Source organism: Protopterus annectens, chromosome 6.part0 (genome assembly GCF_019279795.1).
Source record: "Protopterus annectens isolate FY-2018-M chromosome 6.part0, PAN1.0, whole genome shotgun sequence".
NCBI lineage: Eukaryota > Metazoa > Chordata > Ceratodontiformes > Protopteridae > Protopterus > Protopterus annectens.
This window is the reverse complement of record NC_056737.1, coordinates 236,452,011-236,473,316: the sequence shown is the minus strand read 5'-3', so window position 1 is coordinate 236,473,316 and position 21,306 is coordinate 236,452,011.

Sequence of the window (21,306 nt, the reverse complement as noted above, 5' to 3'; positions counted from 1 at the left end):
CTCTTCCGAACCACGGAACACCGAACAGGGCTGCCTTGTCTGGATCGTACCTTTTCTACGATTTAGTAAAGTCTCGTAGTTGCTATATATAATTATCAGGGGGTGTGGGGGTGCAGCCCCCCACATGGGGGATGCAGGGGGGCTTTCCCCCTTGCAAAAATGTCAGGAAAGGTAAGTGCTTAAGTGTACATATGACAACTATGTAGACTTTTGTTGGGATGTTTGATAGCTGATGTTCGGTGTTCCGTGGTTCGGTAGAGTGTAGTTTCGTTGATATGTTCTTTTGGCAGTGTAGTTTAGGTGATTTGGACTTCAGCAAACTGTAAATTCAGTCTACTGAAGTAGACTTGAATAGGTACATGTTCATATTTAAGGACATAGTTTATCGTGGGTTGAGCAAGAGCAGAACCAGAGTTTAGCTAGAAAGTCTTTTAGAATGGTTTTAAGGAAATGGAGGTTGAGTACTGACCTGTTGGAGACAGGTAAGGAGTTCTAGGCCTTAACCACATGATATAAGTACAGAACATGCTCAGCAGATTTGATAGGTCTGTGGACAGAGAGGAGTTTTTTCTGGTCATTGGGTCATAATGACCAAGTGGGAACAATAGTTGTGTAAAATGGTATTTAGTGCTGGACAAGCAGATGGATGTTGGATAATTTTATAGATTGTAAGAAGCTGTGTATATTTATTATTTATTTATTGGCATTTGTTAACCAGGAAAGTCCACTGGGTCAGAAACCAATTTTCAGTGGAGGCCCAGGGAGAAAAGCTCCACAAATATGACATAACAAATGAATATACAGAGCAAAAATTACAACAAAATACATTAAATGACTTATTTTGTACAAGAACATATAGTTGGTAGAGCACTACAAGCATGATAACATAGTAATATAGAAGACAGAAACATATACACATTATATATGCTACATTCATAGTAATGAGAATATATATATACATTATATATGGTACATTCATAGTAATGAGAATATATATACATTATATATGGTACATTCATAGTAATGAGAATATATATACATTATATATGGTACATTCATAGTAATGAGAATATATATACATTATATATGGTACATTCATAGTAATGAGAATATATATACATCATATATGGTACATTCATAGTAATGAGAATATATATACATTATATATGGTACATTCATAGTAATGAGAATATATATACATCATATATGGTACATTCATAGTAATGAGAATATATATACATTATATATGGTACATTCATAGTAATGAGAATATATATACATTATATATGGTACGTTCATAGTAATGAGAATATGGGTGGCAGTGTAGTAAGTAATGGTGTGATATTTGCTGGAGATACAGAGAGATGATGTGAAGGGAAGAATGACGTGAATGGAAGAAGTCAGTAGCTTGGTGTGTATGATACGAGAGAGGTGAAAGAGGTATGATAGTAGATGATGGAGGATCCATGGATAAGATAAAGAAAAGGATAAGAAGAGCTATAAGTTTCTTTATGGAGGCCTATAGTTCTGGGCATAGGGACAGATGTGACTGTAGAGAAAGTATTTCTTTAGAGATACTTTGAATGCATTTAATGAGTCTAGGAGGATGATTTCTGGGGGAATGGCATTCCAAATCCTAGCTGTGGCATAGGAGTAGAAGCTGTGTCCTATTTTTTTATTAGGTTTCTTCACTGTTACCAGTTGTTTGTAGATCGTAGGGTTTGGAGTGGAGAGTAGGGATGTAGGATGTTCCGAAGGGTAGGACAACTATCTGGAGACTAGATTAGTTTATGAGCTAGAGTTAGATGGCTAAAATCTAAGTAATGTTGGAACTGTAGCCAGTTAAGTTCTTTAAGAGCTTGACAGTGATGACACTGCTATGTTAGACCAGTTGCAAATTTGGCAATTTTGTGTTAGCGTGCTTGGAGTTTGTTTTTGAGAGACTGGTGTAAGTTGGTAAAGACGGGGGCACTGTATAGGAGGGATGGGATTAGAGACTGGTGCAAGTTGGTACAAATGGGGGCACCGTATAGGAGGGATGGAGCAAAAGACTATTGGCATGTGCCTTTTTAGTGGGTTTATCCATGTACAGTTTGTGCCTATATAACCTACCAATTTTAAAGTGTGTTTTCTTAATTGCACTAAGTATGTGTTGTTTGTGGGATAGTTTGCTGTCTATGGTAATTCCAAGGAAATTAGCATGAGCTACTATTTCTATTTTTGCCTTGTTTTTTGAGCATATGGTAAAATCTTTTGAGACTGGCTTGGTTGAGAATAGCATAAACTTAGTTTTCTTTGCATTAAGTAGGAGTTGTGCTTCAGTTAACCAGGTTTCGATTGATGTAAAGGCATTTTGTGATAGGATTTGTAGATTTTGGATATTGTTAGAGGATGTGATGATGGTGCAGTCATCTGCATACTGGACAAGTGTGCTTTGCAGAGAGACCGTATGGAGTTTATTTATGAAAATATTGAAGAGAAGAGGCCTTAAAATAGACTCTTGGGGACTCCTGTTTTATTGACTAGTTATTCAGATATACTACATTGCCATCTAGCACTTTGCTGTCTGTCTGCTAAATAGTTTGTGAACCATTTAAGGGTGGATTGGGAGAAACCAACAATTGCTAGTTGTTGAAGAAATTTGGGATGAGACACTGTGTCAAAAGCCTTTGATAAGTCTAACAGAAGTACTGATGTTATTTGGCCAGAGTCAAGGGCTTTGTTCACAGTGGCTGTGAAAGAAAGGAGGGCAGTGGGGGTACTATGTGCTGGATGGAAGCCATGTTGAGTTGCTGTAAGGAGGCTATCAGTTAGATGTTTCATAAATTGTGTATGACTATATTTCTCTGGGGAGAGGATATATATGGGTCAGTAGTTAGAGAGTTCATGAGTGTTACCACCTTTCTGGAAAGGAGTTTTGATCTCTTTCTTCCATAGGTTGGGAAAATTGGAGTCTTTGATAGATCTATTAATAAGGATAATAACAGAATAAGATTTTGAGTCGGCTGCAGGTTTTAGGTACTCTGAGGGAAGGTTGACAGCAGATAGTGAACAAGGTTTCACCTTTTTAAGAAGTCTGTGCACAAGTGAGGTGGGAGCAATATTAAAAGAGAAAGAAATGGTTGTAGAGGGGTTAGTTTGAGTTAAGTGTATTGGGTCTACATTATCAGAGGTGTATGAGAGAGTTTTATATGGAAGTTGATTTATAAGGAAAAGTATACTAATGATGAAGTGAGAGTTAAAAAGATGGGCTAGATCATTAGGACTTTTGTCTGGGGATGGAGAGGGGTTATGGGGGGTTCCAGTGTTAAGGAGTGAGGATACAGATTTCCAGAATTTCTGTGAATTGTTTGGTTAAGTAATTGTTGTGAGAAGTATTTTTTTTATCTGCAATTATCTGTTTTTTTGGCAAAATGTTGTATTTGTTTGCATTTGAGATGGGTGGTTTTATTTCCATTTGTGTGCCAGTCTTTCCAGGAACGGACCCTAGAGAGTAATAGATGCTTGGTTGCTTTTGATAACCAGGGAGCATGATTTTGCATAGCCCTTTTGATTCAGATAGGAGCTAGACTGTTAAAGGTATCTAAGAAAACTTTATTAGAGTGGCTCACAACTTCTTCCAGAGGTAATATTTTTAGAGGGATCCAGTTCATGGATATTAGTATATTACTGCATGTCCTCCCCGCGGTTGGGTAGCGTTTCGAAAGACATGCGTGCATAAATGGGCTTGCCTTCGTTGAAGGTTGGGCATCGAGCTGGCACCTCAGTGTTTTGTAAAAATCTACTGCCAATCATTAGCGGACTGGAGTTCCACTGTGGTGACCACTTACCGGGAAAATACAAAAGACAAACAACAACAACTAAAAATGTCCTGATTGAAATTAGCTAGATTTCTAGATGTTTTATAGGTGTGGGATTTTTTATCAAAGGTTTGGGCTCTATAGGTGTATACTGGTAAGTGATCACTTAGGATATTGGGCAGGGAACCTGTATCTATATTTATGGGGGTCAGTGACTAGGATGCAATCTAGGGTTGAGTTTCGCTGTTTATTATGTGTTTGTGTGGGGTTGGTATTACGTTGGGTCAACATGTGTCAGTTAATACTATGTAAGGGGGAATTAGGGATAAGGTCATTCCAGTTGATATTGGTATTACCAAGGATAAGGATTTCATTGGTTAGATTCTGAGTAGTCCAAGCAAGAAGGTCTTCTAATGTAAGGATATTTTGTCCTTCTGGGATGTACAGTGTTACAATTGTTAGTTGTTTGCTGTTGTTTATCTGTAGGGTTATTATGAGCAGTTCTGCATTTTGGAAGGATGGAATACCTTTTGGGATGGGGGTTATTGTTAAGTATTTATGGTACAGGAAAGCTACACCTCCACCTTCTTTATGTGTTCTGTCAGCTCTTAGAATGTTATAGCCTGGAGGAACAATTTCAGTATCAAGAATATGGGGGTTTAAGCTAGGTTTCATTTATGGCTACTATATCTGGAGAGTATTATGATAGCCATGCATGAAATTCGGTAATTTTTTTGCAGATACTACATGTTGTTAGTGTGATAAGTAGGAGATGTTTTGTTGGGAAAGACTGAAGAGAGGTAACTGGGAGAATAGGGTCATGATTAGGATGAATGTCTCCACATTTGGATAGCTTTAGTAGGAGATTTAAGAGCAGTGGAAGGTAGTTGTCTTTGCTGGTATACCTAGGTATTGAGTGGATTACTAGCTTCTGTTTGGTGAGGCAGGGAAGGATTTGGATTTTTTGTTTAGCATATATAGGTATGGCTGAAAAGGGAGGAGGATATATTAGAAAAGGTATCTAAGTGTGTTTTGTAGGAAGGGAGAGAGTTGGTGTTTTTGTGTATAGTAGAGGTATGTGGGATGTTGGTGATGTAGCTTGGGTTAGAATGCATAGTGATATAAAAAGACATGTAGCAAGGGAGATGATGTTTAAGGAAATTGGCATGTTTCCAAGGTGAAGGGTTTAAATGGTAGGGAAGAAATTAAGTGATGAAAAGTGGGATGGGATGGATAATTAGTAGGATGGGCTGGAAGTGATAAGGCGTGATAGTATGTGGAGTAGATTAGTTAATGGGCCTGGGAAAGGAGAATAGTGTAGGGCTAGCTAGTGATTTTCTAATTGGTTTGGGGGTGGAGTCTAATGAAGTATAAGAGTATGGAAAGTGGGGTAGATGGGAATGGGGGTAGGGGAGCGGAGCGGAGTGAGCCTGAGAATAGTGAGGGCGAATGGAGCAGGTTGACCCTGGATTAACTGGCATGTGCAAAAAACAATCAGTAGTTATGGGCCAAGGTAATATCTTGCACATATGGAACAACTATGTCATTAGATTAGACAAAATTCCAAATTTAAACTTGTGGAAGGGTTTTACACAAACAATTATTACTGATGAAATTAGATGCCGCTATAGATCCAAAGGTTCACTCGTCAAAAAACTGAACAAATCTGAAAATCATACACGAGTGAAACCACCACGAAAAAATACTGCTGTGGTGTTTTTAAAAATTCTAGATGTTAAGATCTGAAGAAGCGTATTGGTTGGTACGCGAAAGCGCTCATCTGTTTTTTTTATTTTTATTTGTATTTGTTTTAATAAATCATTTGGACTTTTATACAGCAGTATTTTTTCGTGGTGGTTTCACTTGTGTATGATTTTCAAAAACAATTATTAACATGGTAGTTTTACTAGAGGGCGACAAGTTAGAGGTAAACGGAGATGAAATGTAGGGGAGTAAAAGTAATTAAGCAACAGTTTTGCTTGGTGGAGTGCTCACTATTACAGTAAACTAATTCTTTGCAGCAGTGGCAAGAGATAGTGTTTGTAAAAATTAGATTACTTAGAATATATATTACATTAGGCACAATTGAGCACCTACATTGGCTATCATGGACTCTTTCTTAATAATTTCTTAAACAGAAGAGTCCCCGGTTTCCTGGTTCTCCATAGTGTTTTTAGGTAGAGACCATGCGTTAATAAAGGAAGGCATAGCCCAGCAAAGAGTCAGAGAGAATGTAGGGTGTACTAGAGGAAAGAGAGAGTAGTAAGATCAACACGTGTGGTCAAAGACAATATGGCTGTTAGAGAGCAAATATTTCAGATACAATAAAACTGCAGCAGTTCCAAATACCATCAGTTAAACATCTTCCATGCACAATATACCAAGCGTTTTAACAGTATATTCTAGCTTGTCAGTTACAGTAAGGTTTTTAGGTGATGAAAGTTCCCTCACAGGTTATAATATAGTGTGTTATTGCTGAAAAAAAAAACAATGCATTCACTTTGCATAAGTATGACACATACAATTTGTATTACGTGCAGTTATGGCAACTTAAATGTGGTGGTATTATAGTTTTTACACAGGTTTAGCATATCTACTGCTCATTTATCCACCTACAATTCACAATTTAAGTTATAACCAAACACATTAACTGCTTTCCAAAACTATCTTTGTTGTGCCTGTTAAGACAGTGTAGCGTAACTACTAATAGATTCTCGGTCTCCAACAGCAGTAAGCAGGAAACATAATACAAAAACAGTAATAAAACTAGGAAACATAACTTTTAAGGCTAGACTAGCAAGTATTTATCAATGAAAATAATAGGCAAGTAAAGAAGCACAGGTATATTATTCCAAAACACTTACCTGAAGGAGCACACAAATGCTGAGGGAGATAACTAGTTGTAATAAGATTTTTAAAATGGTGCCCACCACTTAAAATAGCTTCGCTGGAATAGCACTGGACACTGTTGGGGGGGGGGGGGATAGACTATCAGTCATAGGTGGTTGGCCAACAGAATTAAAGACTGTGACCCTGGATTTCTTGGCATGTGCAAAAACAATCAGTAGTTATGGGGCAAGGTAAGATATTGCACATTTAGAACAACTGTATCAATAGATTAGACAAAATTCCAAATTTAAACTTGTGGAAGGGTTTTACAAAAACTATTATTAACATGGTAGTTTTACTAGAGGGTGACAAGTTAGAGGTAAAAGGAGATGAAATGTAGGGGAGTAGCAGTAATTAAGCAGCGTTATCCCTGGTGGAGTGCTCACTATTACAGTAGACTAATTCTTTCCAGCAGTGGTAAGAGATAGTGTTTGTAAAAATTAGATTGCTTAGAATATAGATTACATTAGGCACAACTGAGCACCTACATTGGTTATCATAGACTGTTTCTTAATAATTCCTTAAACAGAAGAGTCCTTGGTTTCCTGGTTCCCCATAGTGTTTTTAGGTAGAGACCGTGCGTTAATAAAGGAAAGCATAGCCCAGCAAGGAGTCAGAGAGAATGGAGGGTATAATCGGTTATTGTGGGCTATTTCTTAATAATTCCTTAAACAGAGGAGTCCGTGGTTTCCTGGTTCCCCATAGTGTTTTTAGGTAGAGACCACACATTAATGAAGGAAGGGGTACCCCAGCATGGAGTCAGAGAGAATGTAGGGTGTAATTGGTTATCCTAGACTGTTTCTTAATATTTCCTTAAACAGAAGAGTCCGCAGTTTCTTGGTTCCCTGTAGTATTTTTTAAATAGAGACTGTGCATTAATGAAGAAAGGGGTAGCCCAGCAATGAGTCAGAGAGAATTGAAGGTGTACTGAAGGAGCACTAAAATGCCAAGGGAGACAACTAGTTGATGGGGTAGTTCTAACCAGTTAAGCTTTTTAGTGGTATACAATAGTGGGTTCTGAAAGGGGTATTTGCTGCAAAGTTAGCCACTTTATTATAGGATAGTTTGTGTTTCGTCTTTTGTGATGCCTGGAGGTTAGTAATGGTGGGAGTGCCATAAAGCAGTGAGGGGAGGAGGTCAGTAGAGACAAATGTAGCTTTAGTTGCATTGGTAAGAAAGTGTTTGGCTCTGTATTACATCCCTAGTTTTTGGTGATTTTTTTAAACAATTTTGTATATACAGGTCAAATTTAAGATTATCATCCACAATCATCCCTACTATTTTTTTATGAGAAGTTATTTCAATGGTTGTAATCTTAAGACAGGGGATTTTAAATTATGTTTTTTCATGAGAGAGAGAGAGATTTGGGGAAAAAAGTAATTTTTTTGGAGGGGGAGCATGAGTTGTGAGTTACAAAGCCATGTTTCAGTGTCTGTTAAAGCTTTCTGAGTAATTTTTATGTTGAGTGGGAGCTTGCAAATTAAGTACCCCCAAACCATTAAGGGACTGAATGGAAAGACTGTGATATGTTTGAATAATGTGGTTAATTGCAAACTTCACAATTTTATTATAGGATTGCTCCAGTTTGGCTAGCTAAAAGGGCTGCAAATTGGTGAAAGGTAATGAGGCATGTATGAGACTAGGGAGTGGAGTAGGTGTGTGCATATTCTGAAAGGAAATATCTGACTTTATAATGAAGTCCTAGTTTTTGATTTTTTTCCAACTACATGTTGGATCTCTTGAGTGACCCTTAAACTATGGTAATTTATTATTCCCAGTAGTTTAATATGTTGTAGTAGTTGAATTTTAGTGCTATTGAGTGATAATATTATTAATTCATTATACATTGTTGATTTAAGGATGAAAGTGTAATTAGTTTAGCTGTATTTGGCTCTAGCAGTAAGGCAGCTTTCAGTTTTGTAAGGGGAATGTTGTTGGTCAGTTTAGAGCTTATGTGATGCAGTCACAGCCATATTACAAGCCTTAAAAGCCTCATGTACAGCCTCAAAAATGATTTTCTGTAATTTCTGATGTAAGACAGAAACCAATATATCAGGTGTAACAAGGTTCAAGTTTCTGCAAGATGCCCAGGGGTATGTGAAGGACAAAACAAACAAGATTAGGTTTAAGACGCATCACCGGACCTCCATGGCACAAAGTGATACGTCTGGGTAACTGATGTTAACATCCCTCAATACTAATGCTTTGGTAGAACCTTTCCTCCTTTTCAGAGATTCTCCTATTTCCCTCTCGGCTATTAATAAATGGCTCAGATACCCATCATGTGTGCTTCAGTTCAGTTCCAATGGGTCTTACCCCAAATTTAATCATACTTCACTACGTGTTATCCCACCCTGATCACCCATCGCCCACCATTCCAGACCAGCTGACCACCATCCTCCTGTAGCTATATTCCTGACCCTCTTCAATTTACATAAAAAGACATAGCTAAACAACTAATTGAATGCCTTAATACAACAACCTCTTCTATCCCAACCAGATCAGTTTCTGAAGAGGTCACAGGAACATTACTACCCCACCATTATTTACAGACAGCATCTACAAAACTATTACCAATGCCAAGCTTATGTACACTACTTTCTTGTCTTCATGAAGACTTTGAATCTGCTTCACACATTTATTTGATTTTGTATCACACACCAAACTAATATCAAGTAACGTGCCTGCTGTGTTTCCATTGCATGTTGTGTTGTTACGCAAAAAGCAATAGCAAGCATTAGAGGTGTGGCACTTACAGCTGTCAGCAGTAGTCAGAGCCTATATTATTTCTGACCGGCAGCCACCTAAGGAAGTTTCCACTGAAAGCTTACGACTTTGAATAATTCAGAAGGAAGCATTCTTTTCAGGACATGTGCTACCAATGGCATGGAAGTAGCTATGTGAAGTGTAACCAAAGGACTTTGGCATGTTTCACTGACACTATTAAGCAGGGAGAGTATACAAACCACCTGGAATATGTGCACATTGGCATTTAAATAAGTCTTAGTTATGAGTCTAATGATTTCAGAGAAATATTAATGCTATGATCCCACAGAACACCACCATCTTAGTTAATACACTTTGAAATGTTTATACAAAATCCTTGTTGCGTTCATTATAACTTGTATAATATTAAACCTCTGATAATAGTTTATTGGTATTGATTCATAGCTGATTTCTGATAGAGGCATGTTAGTTGAACAGGAAATCTATCTCAGCTGAATACTCATGTTTCTGTTTTCAGCTTATTTGTAGTTCTTGAAAAGGAGCTATTGTGTTGAATACACTTGGCTTGCAAAAAGAAATCAATCTCCCTGCTAAAATAATAACAATATACTCATGACATGGTTTTAAGATAATATAAAGGGCAGGTCCCTTACCTATCTCTGCTGGAGTTCTACAGAAATCCATATCATAACCAATGTTTTCTCACTATTTGTAAACAGTATGACAAGCATTCCAGCTTCTTCAGATTTACTACCATGCACTGATGCCTTTCTTTTCAACCATAATCCCACCCTAGTTAATAAAAAACAGAAGACATAATGATAAGAAATAGAAATAAATAATAAGAAGAAGAGGAAATAGAAACCATTAAATGGCTCCTAATAAACCCCTCCTTTAAAACCAATGTGAACAAAGTAGTATGCAATTCCAAGGCCATATGAAAGATCTTAATTACTACTAATATCAACTTTCCAAAGAAGACATTATACCATTACCTTCCCATTATCTGCAATTCATAATTCAACATCTTAGAATGCCAGAAATGCCAGTATAGACCGTGATGCTGTGAGCTTCCACCAAGACCGAAAACCAGTGAACCAGCATTAGCAAAACCAACATTCTCCCAATTAAACTTCATTAAAACTAAATCTTAAGGTGCTCTTCTCTGCAAGCTCCATTATTTCAAGGAATGTCCATTCCTTAAGTGTTAGTTCACATGCAGGGCCTTATGTTAATCTACATTAAGTCAAACCTCACCAGCTATTCACCCATTTGCTTCACCACCTTCCTACATTCTTTTTCCATGCTAGGTCTCTCACACTGGAACTCCCTTTCTCAAAACATGAGTTCTACACTCACTCTTTCAAACTTTATATCCAGTCTTAAAATCTTTTATTTTCTGCTGCTGCTGCTTGTAACCACCATCATCATCATCATCAACAGCCCCCTTTTCCCTTTTTCTACTTGGGGTTCAGGTGCCACATCAACTGTTGCTATCTCTCTGTCAGTTCAGTGCCACTCTCTCTTAACTTCTACAGCAGTCATGCCTGATTGTTGTAGGTCTTCTCTCACACAATACATCCATCTCTTTGCTGGATGCCCTCATTTCCTCTTGCCTTCTTCCTGTCTGTCCCACATCTTCTTCACCAGATTGTCATTTTCTTTCCTGCATATGTGTATGAACCATCATAATCTGGTTCTCTTTGATCTTTTCTGTAATAGGAGCTTCTTGGGCTTCTACTGTTATTTCTTTTTTGTTCAACAGTGTTCATCCTCTGACATTCTCAGGCATTTTATTTTCATCACCTCTAGTTTCTTCAGCTGCTCTGAATTCACTGCCCAGGTTTCTGTACCATACAGTAGTACTTGTAACACCACTGTTTTGTAAACCTTACTTTCCAGATTCTTTGGCATTCTTCTGTCATACACTAGCAATGATACTCTATGCCAGTTGGCTACAGCCTCTCTGAATATAGCTTTGACCCCCTTATTCAAACTTCCTGTCTCCTCAACCACCCCTTCCAAATACTTGAAGTTGTTAGCCTGTTTCACTACCTTTCCTTCTAGCTCAACTCTCAGCTTCTTCTAATGTCCCCCCATTGTCTGCCATTACAACTGCCTTAGCTGTACTCAATTTCACCAATTGTGCCTTCAGATTTGCAATCCATTCTTCTATCCTTTACTGATGTTCTTGCTCACAGTCTGCCTGAAATTCCACATCATCAGCATGCAACAATTTTGCTGATCTGTCCCCTTTGACCTAAGTGCTAATGGCTTCCAGCATCTATATACTTTCCCCTCATCTAGGTACTACATCTACCTACAGTATCTCACAACATCCCTACTCAAGAGATTTTCTTTTTGTTATAACCATGTTTCAACACCATCACTTCGTTTGTAGCATCCCACATGCCCATCTCCTCTGATCCCCCCCCTCTCTCTCTCTCTATATAGATATATATATATATATATATATATATATATATTTTGAACATCATACAGCGGAGACCAATTGAATTAAGTTTTGAATGGAGATCACCGTACATTGTGGAATGGGAAATTAACCGTTTTCCTCATTGTAGTGCGATTTCAGACTTGGTACATTTAATTAGCAGGGGATGTGGGGTTCCATGGGAGCTTGTCCCCATGCTAAAATGTAAACTTTTTTATTTTTTATTTTCGAAGGTTCAAAACTTCGATCATATGGTTTCGGCTTTATGATGTTCAAAGCTTTGAAACTTCAGTACTCTGATAGGGACCCACATATGTATATATGTACACACACACACACACACATATATATATATAGATATATATATATATATATATATATATATATATATATATATATATATATATATATATATATATAAATATATATATATATATATATATATATATATATATATATATATATATATATATATATATATATAATATATATACATATATATATATATATATTATATATATATATATATATATATATATATATATATATATATATATATACATATATATATATATATATATATATATATATATATATAGATATATATTATATAAATATATATATATATATATACACACACACACACACACACACACACACACACACACACACACACACACACACACACACACACACATATACATATACACATACATATACACTTATGCATATATGTAATTTATATACACATGTATATTCATTTCTTGAGGAGGGTGTAATTGGAGAGATTTCAGGAAATCTAAAAATAGATAACTAGAAAAATAGAAAAATAAAAAAATGAAAAATAAAATAAATAAAAATACTGCATCAGTGGGTCCTGATAATATCCCTAGGAGCAGCTTAAATAGCATGAAGCACAATTTAGCCACACCCTTAACACAATTTAATCTCAGCCTCCTTAAAGGTTTTGTACTAAGCAAATGAACAGCTACAGTCATTCTCCTGCATAAGGGAGGACCTTCCACAGATCCAGGCAATTACAAATTCATAAGTCTGATCTGCCATGGAAATACTTATTGTGGAATTAATGAATCAGGACATAGGGGACCTCCAAACACGAGGCACATCTCAGTTTGGATTCATCAAGGGAAGGTCATGCTCGCTCAACCCGGTGGATTTTTTGAAAATGTGACCAAAGCAACGAATAAAGGCAAAACTGTTCACGGACGGTAATGTTATGCACCAATGTTTTACATTTGCTATTTAGCCATTTGCAGATATTTTTGTTTTGGTAGCCGAACATGGACCCAAAGGTTCACGCTCATCTTGGCTGGTTAGCCCACCTGTTTCAGGTGTGGCAGTGGGTGTTATGTTTCGGCAAATTTCCTGACTTCAGGGTCAGGTTTATTTTTGACACCACATTTCATGTTAGCTATTAAGGAAAATATTTGATGAGGAGAATATGTAAATATTTTTGATTTGATTGATGGTAATGGAGCTCAGAGATCAGTGGAAACACAGTCACCTGGAGCTAAAGATGTGGTTGCAGCATTAATGGCATTAGGAATACAGAGTTAGGGAGGTATAGCGTGATGTCTTGGGTTTCGTTTATATGATGGCCATTATTTTAAAAGAAGATGCGTCACAGGGTCTATCATTGTTGGATTATTTTCCTACAATTAGAGAAGCTCAACTTTTGGGTGGGGATAATGCCTAGTTATGGTATGACCATTGTTTTAGGAAGCTTAAGGCAGTGGACAAGTCCATTAGGTGGGAGTCACGACATGCTGATATGTGGCTTGGCACCATGGTGAATAGGAAAGGTCAGTCAAGTTCAAGGTGTATCATGGGAAAGTGAGCAAAAGAATGGCATTTGTTGGGCTTTTAATGTAGGGAAAAGTATGTGGCATTCTTGCCATTTGGATCAATCCTGCTCAGTATATGGGAGAATCACAGGGCAATCACACATTACAAGTAAAATCATTCTGTTGCTGCCATGCAACAGGTTAATGTCAGGCTAAATGATACAATCAGCCTGGAGGCAGGGGGAATTTTCATGGCTCATGAGGCCAGTTGTCATCTTAGGGGTGTCAGGCGCATCACTGGTCACATTCATTCCACCATTAAGGTTTAGGCTTTGTTGAGTGCGTACCTCAATGGTCAAGATGCAGAATAGTTTTTAAGGGTTTTGCAATAGGTTTTGATGTACAATTAGGAGTTTGGGGTAGTGAAGTGATTCCTAAGAATTTTAAATCAGTTAGAGATAAAGATGTGTTGTTGCTTTGCTTCAAAAGGAGGTGGGAACAGATAGAGTTTTGGGTCCACTTGTGAAGTCACCATTTTTTAGTTTTTGCATATTGCCATTAAGGTTTGTGCCTAAGAAGAGGGAACGTGAATTTCATTTGATTCCCCATTTGTCTTTACCTGAGGTGGATATGTTGACAACTCATTGACAGGAAGGATGGTAGGGTTCAGTATGCATGACTGGTTGATGCAGTCAGTATTATTAAAATGTTTAACAATCACTAGTTGGCTAGCTAGGTATCAAGGAGGTTTTTTGTTTCCATTCTATTTGTGAATCTGTTTGGCCTTGGCTAGGTATGTGTTTGGCAGGAAAGTTTTATTTTATTAAGGTGATGCCCATGAAGTGTGCCATGACTTATGCAACTTTTGAAAAATTTAGCACAGCATTACATTGGATTGACAACAAAGGTCTCCTGAACATTGGGCAATGCACCATGTGGATGATTTGTTTTATTAGTGGGGGAGGCGAGTCAGAGGAAGGTTTGGTTATTCAGACATTTTTTGATTTGTGTTCTGAGTTAGGTGTGCTGCTAGTGTCCAATAAAGCAGAGTTTTGAGTAAAAGGTTGCATTTTTTTATTCTGGAAGTGGATTTAAAATGGAGTTTATTGTGTTTACCTGTTGACAAGGTTACTTAACTGAGTGAGAAGTTGACGTTGCTTGAGAAAAGGAAAAGGTGAGGGTTAAAGCAGTACTAGAGTAATTGGGGTTCTGAATTTTGTGTGTAGGTCTGTTGAGTCAGGTAGGATGTTTAATCATTTTTTTTACTGGATCTGATGTTGGAGAAGAAAAGCAAGGATCATTTAGTTAGGGTATATAGCAAAGTGAAGCAAGACTAGCTGTACAGTTGCCCTTTTTGAAAGATTTTAATGGATTTGTTTTTGGGAACATAAGTGGGTATCATCCGATGAGTTACATTTATATACAGATGCAGTACTGTTATGGCAGCAGTGTTTCAGAGGCAATGGTTTGCAGTGCTGTACCCATTAGAATAGCCTGCAGATTAGAGGAAGGACATGGTACTTTCAGAGTTGATGCCAGTTTGGGTACCAGCTGCCATTTAGCAAGAGAACTTTTGGAACAGCTCCCTACTGAAATTTCAGCACAAAAAATGCCAAGTGCCAACATGCTGAAAAAAAGAACCAAAAAAATCCTGGAGAAAAGTGAATCTCAGACATTGATCTTCTCCTTTGAACTTCTTTTTTGCAGGGGTGGGGGCAACCCCCCCACACATACCTCTAAACTTATATATACCAATTCCAAGATCACCATATCTCAGAGAAAAGTAGGTATTCCGGGAAATGGCCATGCAGGACTTAGTATATGTAAATCCACTTTTTCGGCCATTCAGTCTCCATGTTTTAGGACTCACGCTAGCAGGTCTCAAAATTTCAAAGGGTTACTGTTTTATAACAAAAAAAGTGATTTTTCATTTGGATAATGAAGTGTTGTGCAGGTGTTGGCAAGGAAATCAGCTAGGTCAGAATTGGTTCAATTGGTTTTGTGCAAGTTAGTCTTATTGAGTTTAAGCATCAATATTTCATTGTCAATGAAACATGTACCATTGTGTCAGGGAGAATGAATACAGTAGCTGATAGTCTGTCTCATTTTCTGTTCAACAAGTTTTGTCAGATGTTGTCAGAGATAGATTTATTAGCAGCAGCAGTGCCAGAGGAGATATGGAACACTGGCAGGTGACAGTGAGCTGGTTAGTGACTTAATCTTGGTCAAGGGCTACAAGAAGATCTTACAGTTTTGCAGTGTCCACATTTATATCATTCAGGCAGCAGCTTTCTGTTGATCAGAGAGACTGGTCTGTGAGGCTAGTGTGTAGATATTTGGTTTATAAACTGGAGATGAGTGAGGCACTGTGTACAGTCAGGGTGTCTATGGCAGCTTTAAATGCGATTGCTTAGTTGATTAGCTTGGCCAATGTTACCAAACACTGGAGTGTGCTACGGATGCTGAAAGGCTGGGAAACAGTGAAGGAAGATAATTTTGATACATGATTACTGCTAGGTAGGTGTCTTCTGAGGAATCTACTGTCAGGTTTGAAAGTTGTGGTGTCTAGTGCTAGTGAATGTGTGTTGTGGTCAGTTTTGTCAGTATTTATGTATGCTGGTGCATTCTGAACTAGTGAATTCTTGAGTAATTTAGACTGGTGGGTTGTCTGCATTACTGATATGGCATTAATGGTTTGGTTGAATAGATTGAAAGGGGATCAGTGAGGACAAGGTCAGCAGGTGCTATCACGTGTCATTTTGGAGAGGCTGTTGTGCCTCATTACATGGAGTAAGTGTTGGAAAAATATTGTGTTGGCAGAAGAAAGTTACTTAAACTTTCAGGAGAAGAATGTAGCTAAAGTATCAGTAAGTCAGTTTGTCATGATTGTGAGAAGGGCTTTGTGGTGTCAAAAAGTTAATGGGACCACTTTAAGTTGCATTCTTTTAGGACAGGACAAACATCAAATCTGGCTTTAGAGGGCAGTTTGTTTGCAGTGATAAAGAGAGCTGGGAGGTGAGTTTCAGATACATTTTTCTTGTACATTAACTGATGTAATCTGTTGAGTTAGTGGTTCTTATTTCATTCTTTTTCAGAATGCAGTAAGATTATTATCCTTGGCCATTCATTTGTTTAGAGGGTGGAGAAGCATGCAGAGATTATACCGCACAGCACCATGCTAGGCTTCAACCCCCTTGAAATGGGAAGTCATTTGGTGTGGTTGTAGATTATTGGAGGCAGTTGTTGACAAGATAAATTCTGTACATTTGGAGAGGGGGAATACCATGCTAGTTCTTATCCATTTATGTGGGTCATGATTTGGGTTTGGTGCCAAAAAGAAGGTTGCTGGGTTAGATTGCACATGATTTGGTAGTTCTGAGACAGAGTTTGCTAAAAGTGTTGTTTGTGTGGTTGGTAATTGTACCATGGTTAGTTTGGAGACAGGCTAAATGTTTTAAAGCTTTAGAGATAGCTTGGTATTTCATCAATCATGGAGTGGTGACAGGCATTAGTGCATTGGATTTTAGAGTATTTACTCACTGGGACTTAGCAGACAGGGATCTATTATGGAACAGGGAAGGTGGGGTACTTTTGAGTGAGGTTGACCTTGACTTGTTTAAGTTGATTATGTCTTTGGAGTTGAATGACATGTTGCAAAATAGCTTTAGGGAGGTTTGTAGGGAAAAGGGAAAACATCCTATGGCACAGGCTGGTGGGCAGTTGTAGAGGGGTCTGGCTTTGGTGAGGATGCCTCTATTCCCCCTCTTCTTTATGGATGTTCAGGATGCAAGTTTAAGTGGGTGGTGTCATTCTGCTCTAGATCTGTAGGTAGATTTTGATAATGCTGCTGCTATTGCAATATCTGGTTTTGCGAGGTTTTACACTGCTGTGATGGTTAATGTTTACATGCTGTTGATTCTATGATAATGCAAAACTTTACTTATGTACCAAACACTGTTGTTTAAGTTTCAGTAAATGGTCACATGGACTATGTTGCCTGGTTTATTGTCTTGGGGGATATATGTACAAAGACTTGTTTGGCTGATTATATCAGCTTTATCAAGTTGTCATTTCTATGTTGCACCTAGCACTTGCAATAAAGAAATTTATAAATTTTTAAATCACAACTGCTTTGATTTTGAATGAAGTAATGTTTATGTAAACAGAAGTGATACTGCATTTCATATGTAAAGAATGTCAAAATACTTTGTCTAACAGTAAAATTGTATTACTTGAATTCTCTTGATAATGGCATCCTGTCATACATGCTTCCTAGCACTTTAAGCCACTGTGACACGAATTTGAGATTTTGCATATGAACGCTATCATCCAGTCGTGGTACCCATGTTGCTTTTACTAAATCATTACACTTATTAGTGTTCTAAAGTATCCATGTATTTATAAAGTGTGGCTGTTGAGGGTGCAAAGTGTATATTTTTAATAATATATCGAACTAATCAAATAGAACTCCATTATGTTGGGTGTAGTAATATTCATGGCTAGGATAAATCAAAATCTCATGCCAAATTCTATATAAAACATAATGGAATCTTCTCCACTACTTATGATACTGGATTGGGGAGGGACTGCTAGAATTACGTGATAATTTTGTGGAGGTATGGGAAACACAGGACTGATGTATGAAACTTTTATTCACTGCAAGGGCTATAGGTAGGTTCATATGTTCACTACATTTAGTGAACAAGCTGGATGCCTGTTGGCTATTGTGGTGCTTGATGTCACCGGGTTTCCATTTTGAGGCTTAGAGGTACCCATTCTTAACCACTCAGCTCTTCTCCTTAACCCCCCCCCCAAACTAGGCTTAAGTGCACAAGCCATGACTTTTCAGTCCTTGATCCTAAATTGTGGGAATCTATCTCCTTCCTTTCTTAAAGATTATTTGTCTCTCTCTCTCTCTTTCTTTATCTCTCTAGTATATATAATGGATTTATATATTGTGTTTTGTCATCCACCCTGCATATAATGTCATGTATCTATCATATCTATCCCCAAGCTGAGCCTGACATAGGTCCAGTGGGATTAAGTGTCTTACCCTGGTTAACAAATTCAAAATAAAAATAAAATACAAAAGTACTCAGTTATTTCTTGAAAGTATGTTCTAATGGGCTTAGATGAATAGAGAGAGGGAGTTTTATTCCATAGGTATGTCGGTCTTTGAGATATGATATTTTCATACAAGGGCAATTTTAACAATAAGATGAGATGCCTGTCAAAGGCTGATGCCATGATAAGTAAAGTAGTGGGTACTTCAAACATTCCTGCAATACACATAGATATGTACCAAGATGTACACAATAAGGACAGGTGGGACATGAGGTACTACAGACGGAACACCTGCAGAAAACACAGACTAAGGATTATTCTCTTGTCTTGAAAGCTGTCTTTCTCGCCAACACAAGGCATTTAATTCCACAAGTTCTACACCAAGCCAGAACATTCTGAACTGAAACATTATGTGGACATCTTAGAGTATAAATTACTGTTTACATTTTTCATTTTCACTTATTTTACCAACCAGTAATACTTTCTCCATCCCATTCTGACTTAGTGTCATACAATGTACAGACCACTTGAAAGTTATTAGGAAAGTGCTATTATGTGGTTAAGTGTATTTAAAGGAAATGGGTCTGACTGCTTTCTAAAATAAACTGTGGAACAAGCATTCTTTTTGTTTTATAACAAATCCTGATTTAAATGAATTTGACGGTTCTGTGATCTTCACTTCAGTTTTTGGTACTCTGAACATTTTAAAATTACTTCAGAAAATAGATCCTATCTAGTATTTTGTTCTTCATAATGTAGTGCAATTGTCTGTTGATTATGTCCATGATATGCTAGTTTTTTCCAAGATGAGCTAAAAAGTATAAAAGAAGCTTTGTGTTATCTGCCCGTAAAATTTATGAGCTGTTATGAAATGGAAGACGGCCCATCAAACCAGTGAAAAACAGTTTGTTTTTCCTCAGTTGGAAAATGGAGTCTTTATTTCTTTGTTTATACATGCACATTCACCAGTTGTACAGCTGTATTTCCCTTAGAGTCCACATCTTTATAGTGTGGAAAGTAAATTACTCTTCTTTAAAAAAAATATGCAATCTCCAGAGTAGTAATGTTTAAAAAAACAATGTGTAAATCAAGAAACCATCACTGGACTGCAGACTATTCCCTTCCTTATTATATTACAAAGTCAGTAACAGGAACCCAGGTCTCTGTTATGGGTCTAGTGACTACAAGTATCCAGTGTTCCGGACTCAAATCTTCTTAGCTAAATAATCCTTCTTTACTTGGTGTTATGATGTAAATATTGGTTTTCCTTATAGCCTGTAAAGAATGCAGTGGAGGACAAACTTCTGTAAAGCCAAAATTGCCAGCTTTCCTAAATGCTGTAGAAAATATTGAACTTAGATATAAAATGTCAAAATCATTTAATTAGCCAACGGACAAAATATACTGTTTGGTATATAGCTATATCTCTTTTTATTTTAAATTAAGAGGAAAAGTAGAGTTATGATAAAGATTTCATCACCTCTTAATTAGACTTTGAACTTCTTCATTACTACAGTGAGGGGGTCTATCAAGGTAATATAAAGATGTCAAAATGTTTCCTGGAACTAGTTCTCTCTTTCTGACTTTTCAACTTATGTGGTTTATTTTATTTTTTTCTGACAGGTAAAAGAAAAAAATACTTCACAATGAAATCCTAAGATATGCTTTAGCATGAAATACTCTTTTATTTTAGTTTGTTTTATTTTAAGATAGATAATGAAAAAATATATTTCACAATAAAAAAGTATTCTAAAATAGAAAGGCTTCAAATTAGGTGCCATTTTTCACCAGAGCTATAGTTAACATAGCAATAATCACAAAATAATACTAAGCCTCCTTCCTTCTTAAAGGCCAGATCACTTGTCGGAACATGGGCTAAATTCTTGACTAGGCTTGTAAGGGCCTCAGGGCCAATAGCCTAGTAACTTCCTATAATCCTATGACTTCCTGTATCTTATCATGATTTCAGTAATGTTAGTCTTGTCTTAAAATGAGAGTTGCAATGTACCTAATTTTTGAAATGTTTAATTGAAGTATGGAGTTTTAGATTTGTATACATATGATATATACCACATACATTTGCATATGCAGAAGACAATACATGCAATATAGATGAAGCTAAACACTAATGAATGGGACTTATGAATGTTTAAAGAACTGCAAAATTCCATGCATCTGTCACTGCATAATGGAAACTACAGTAACAATTGCATAAAAAGCTGAGACTTATGAAACAAAGTTTAGACTTTTTGCACATGTGCACAATCTTAGTGCCGAGTAACTGAGCCAAGGAAGGCAAAATGGTAACAAGTGATGGAGGAATGCAAAATGAAGACATTATCAAGCGGCATAGGATTCCTTAACACTATAAATGTGTGTTATCAACTACAACACTGAAAATGGTACACACCTCAACATTTTAGTATGCAGAGGTGAAAGAGTCAAAAATGGATGTAACAACTGAAATAGTGTACACCAGTGATGGAGTATAAAAGAGGTACATTGATGATGGTGCACAGAAGTGCTGCATACTCTGGAGGTGGTGCACAGAAGGGGTATGTTTTCTGTT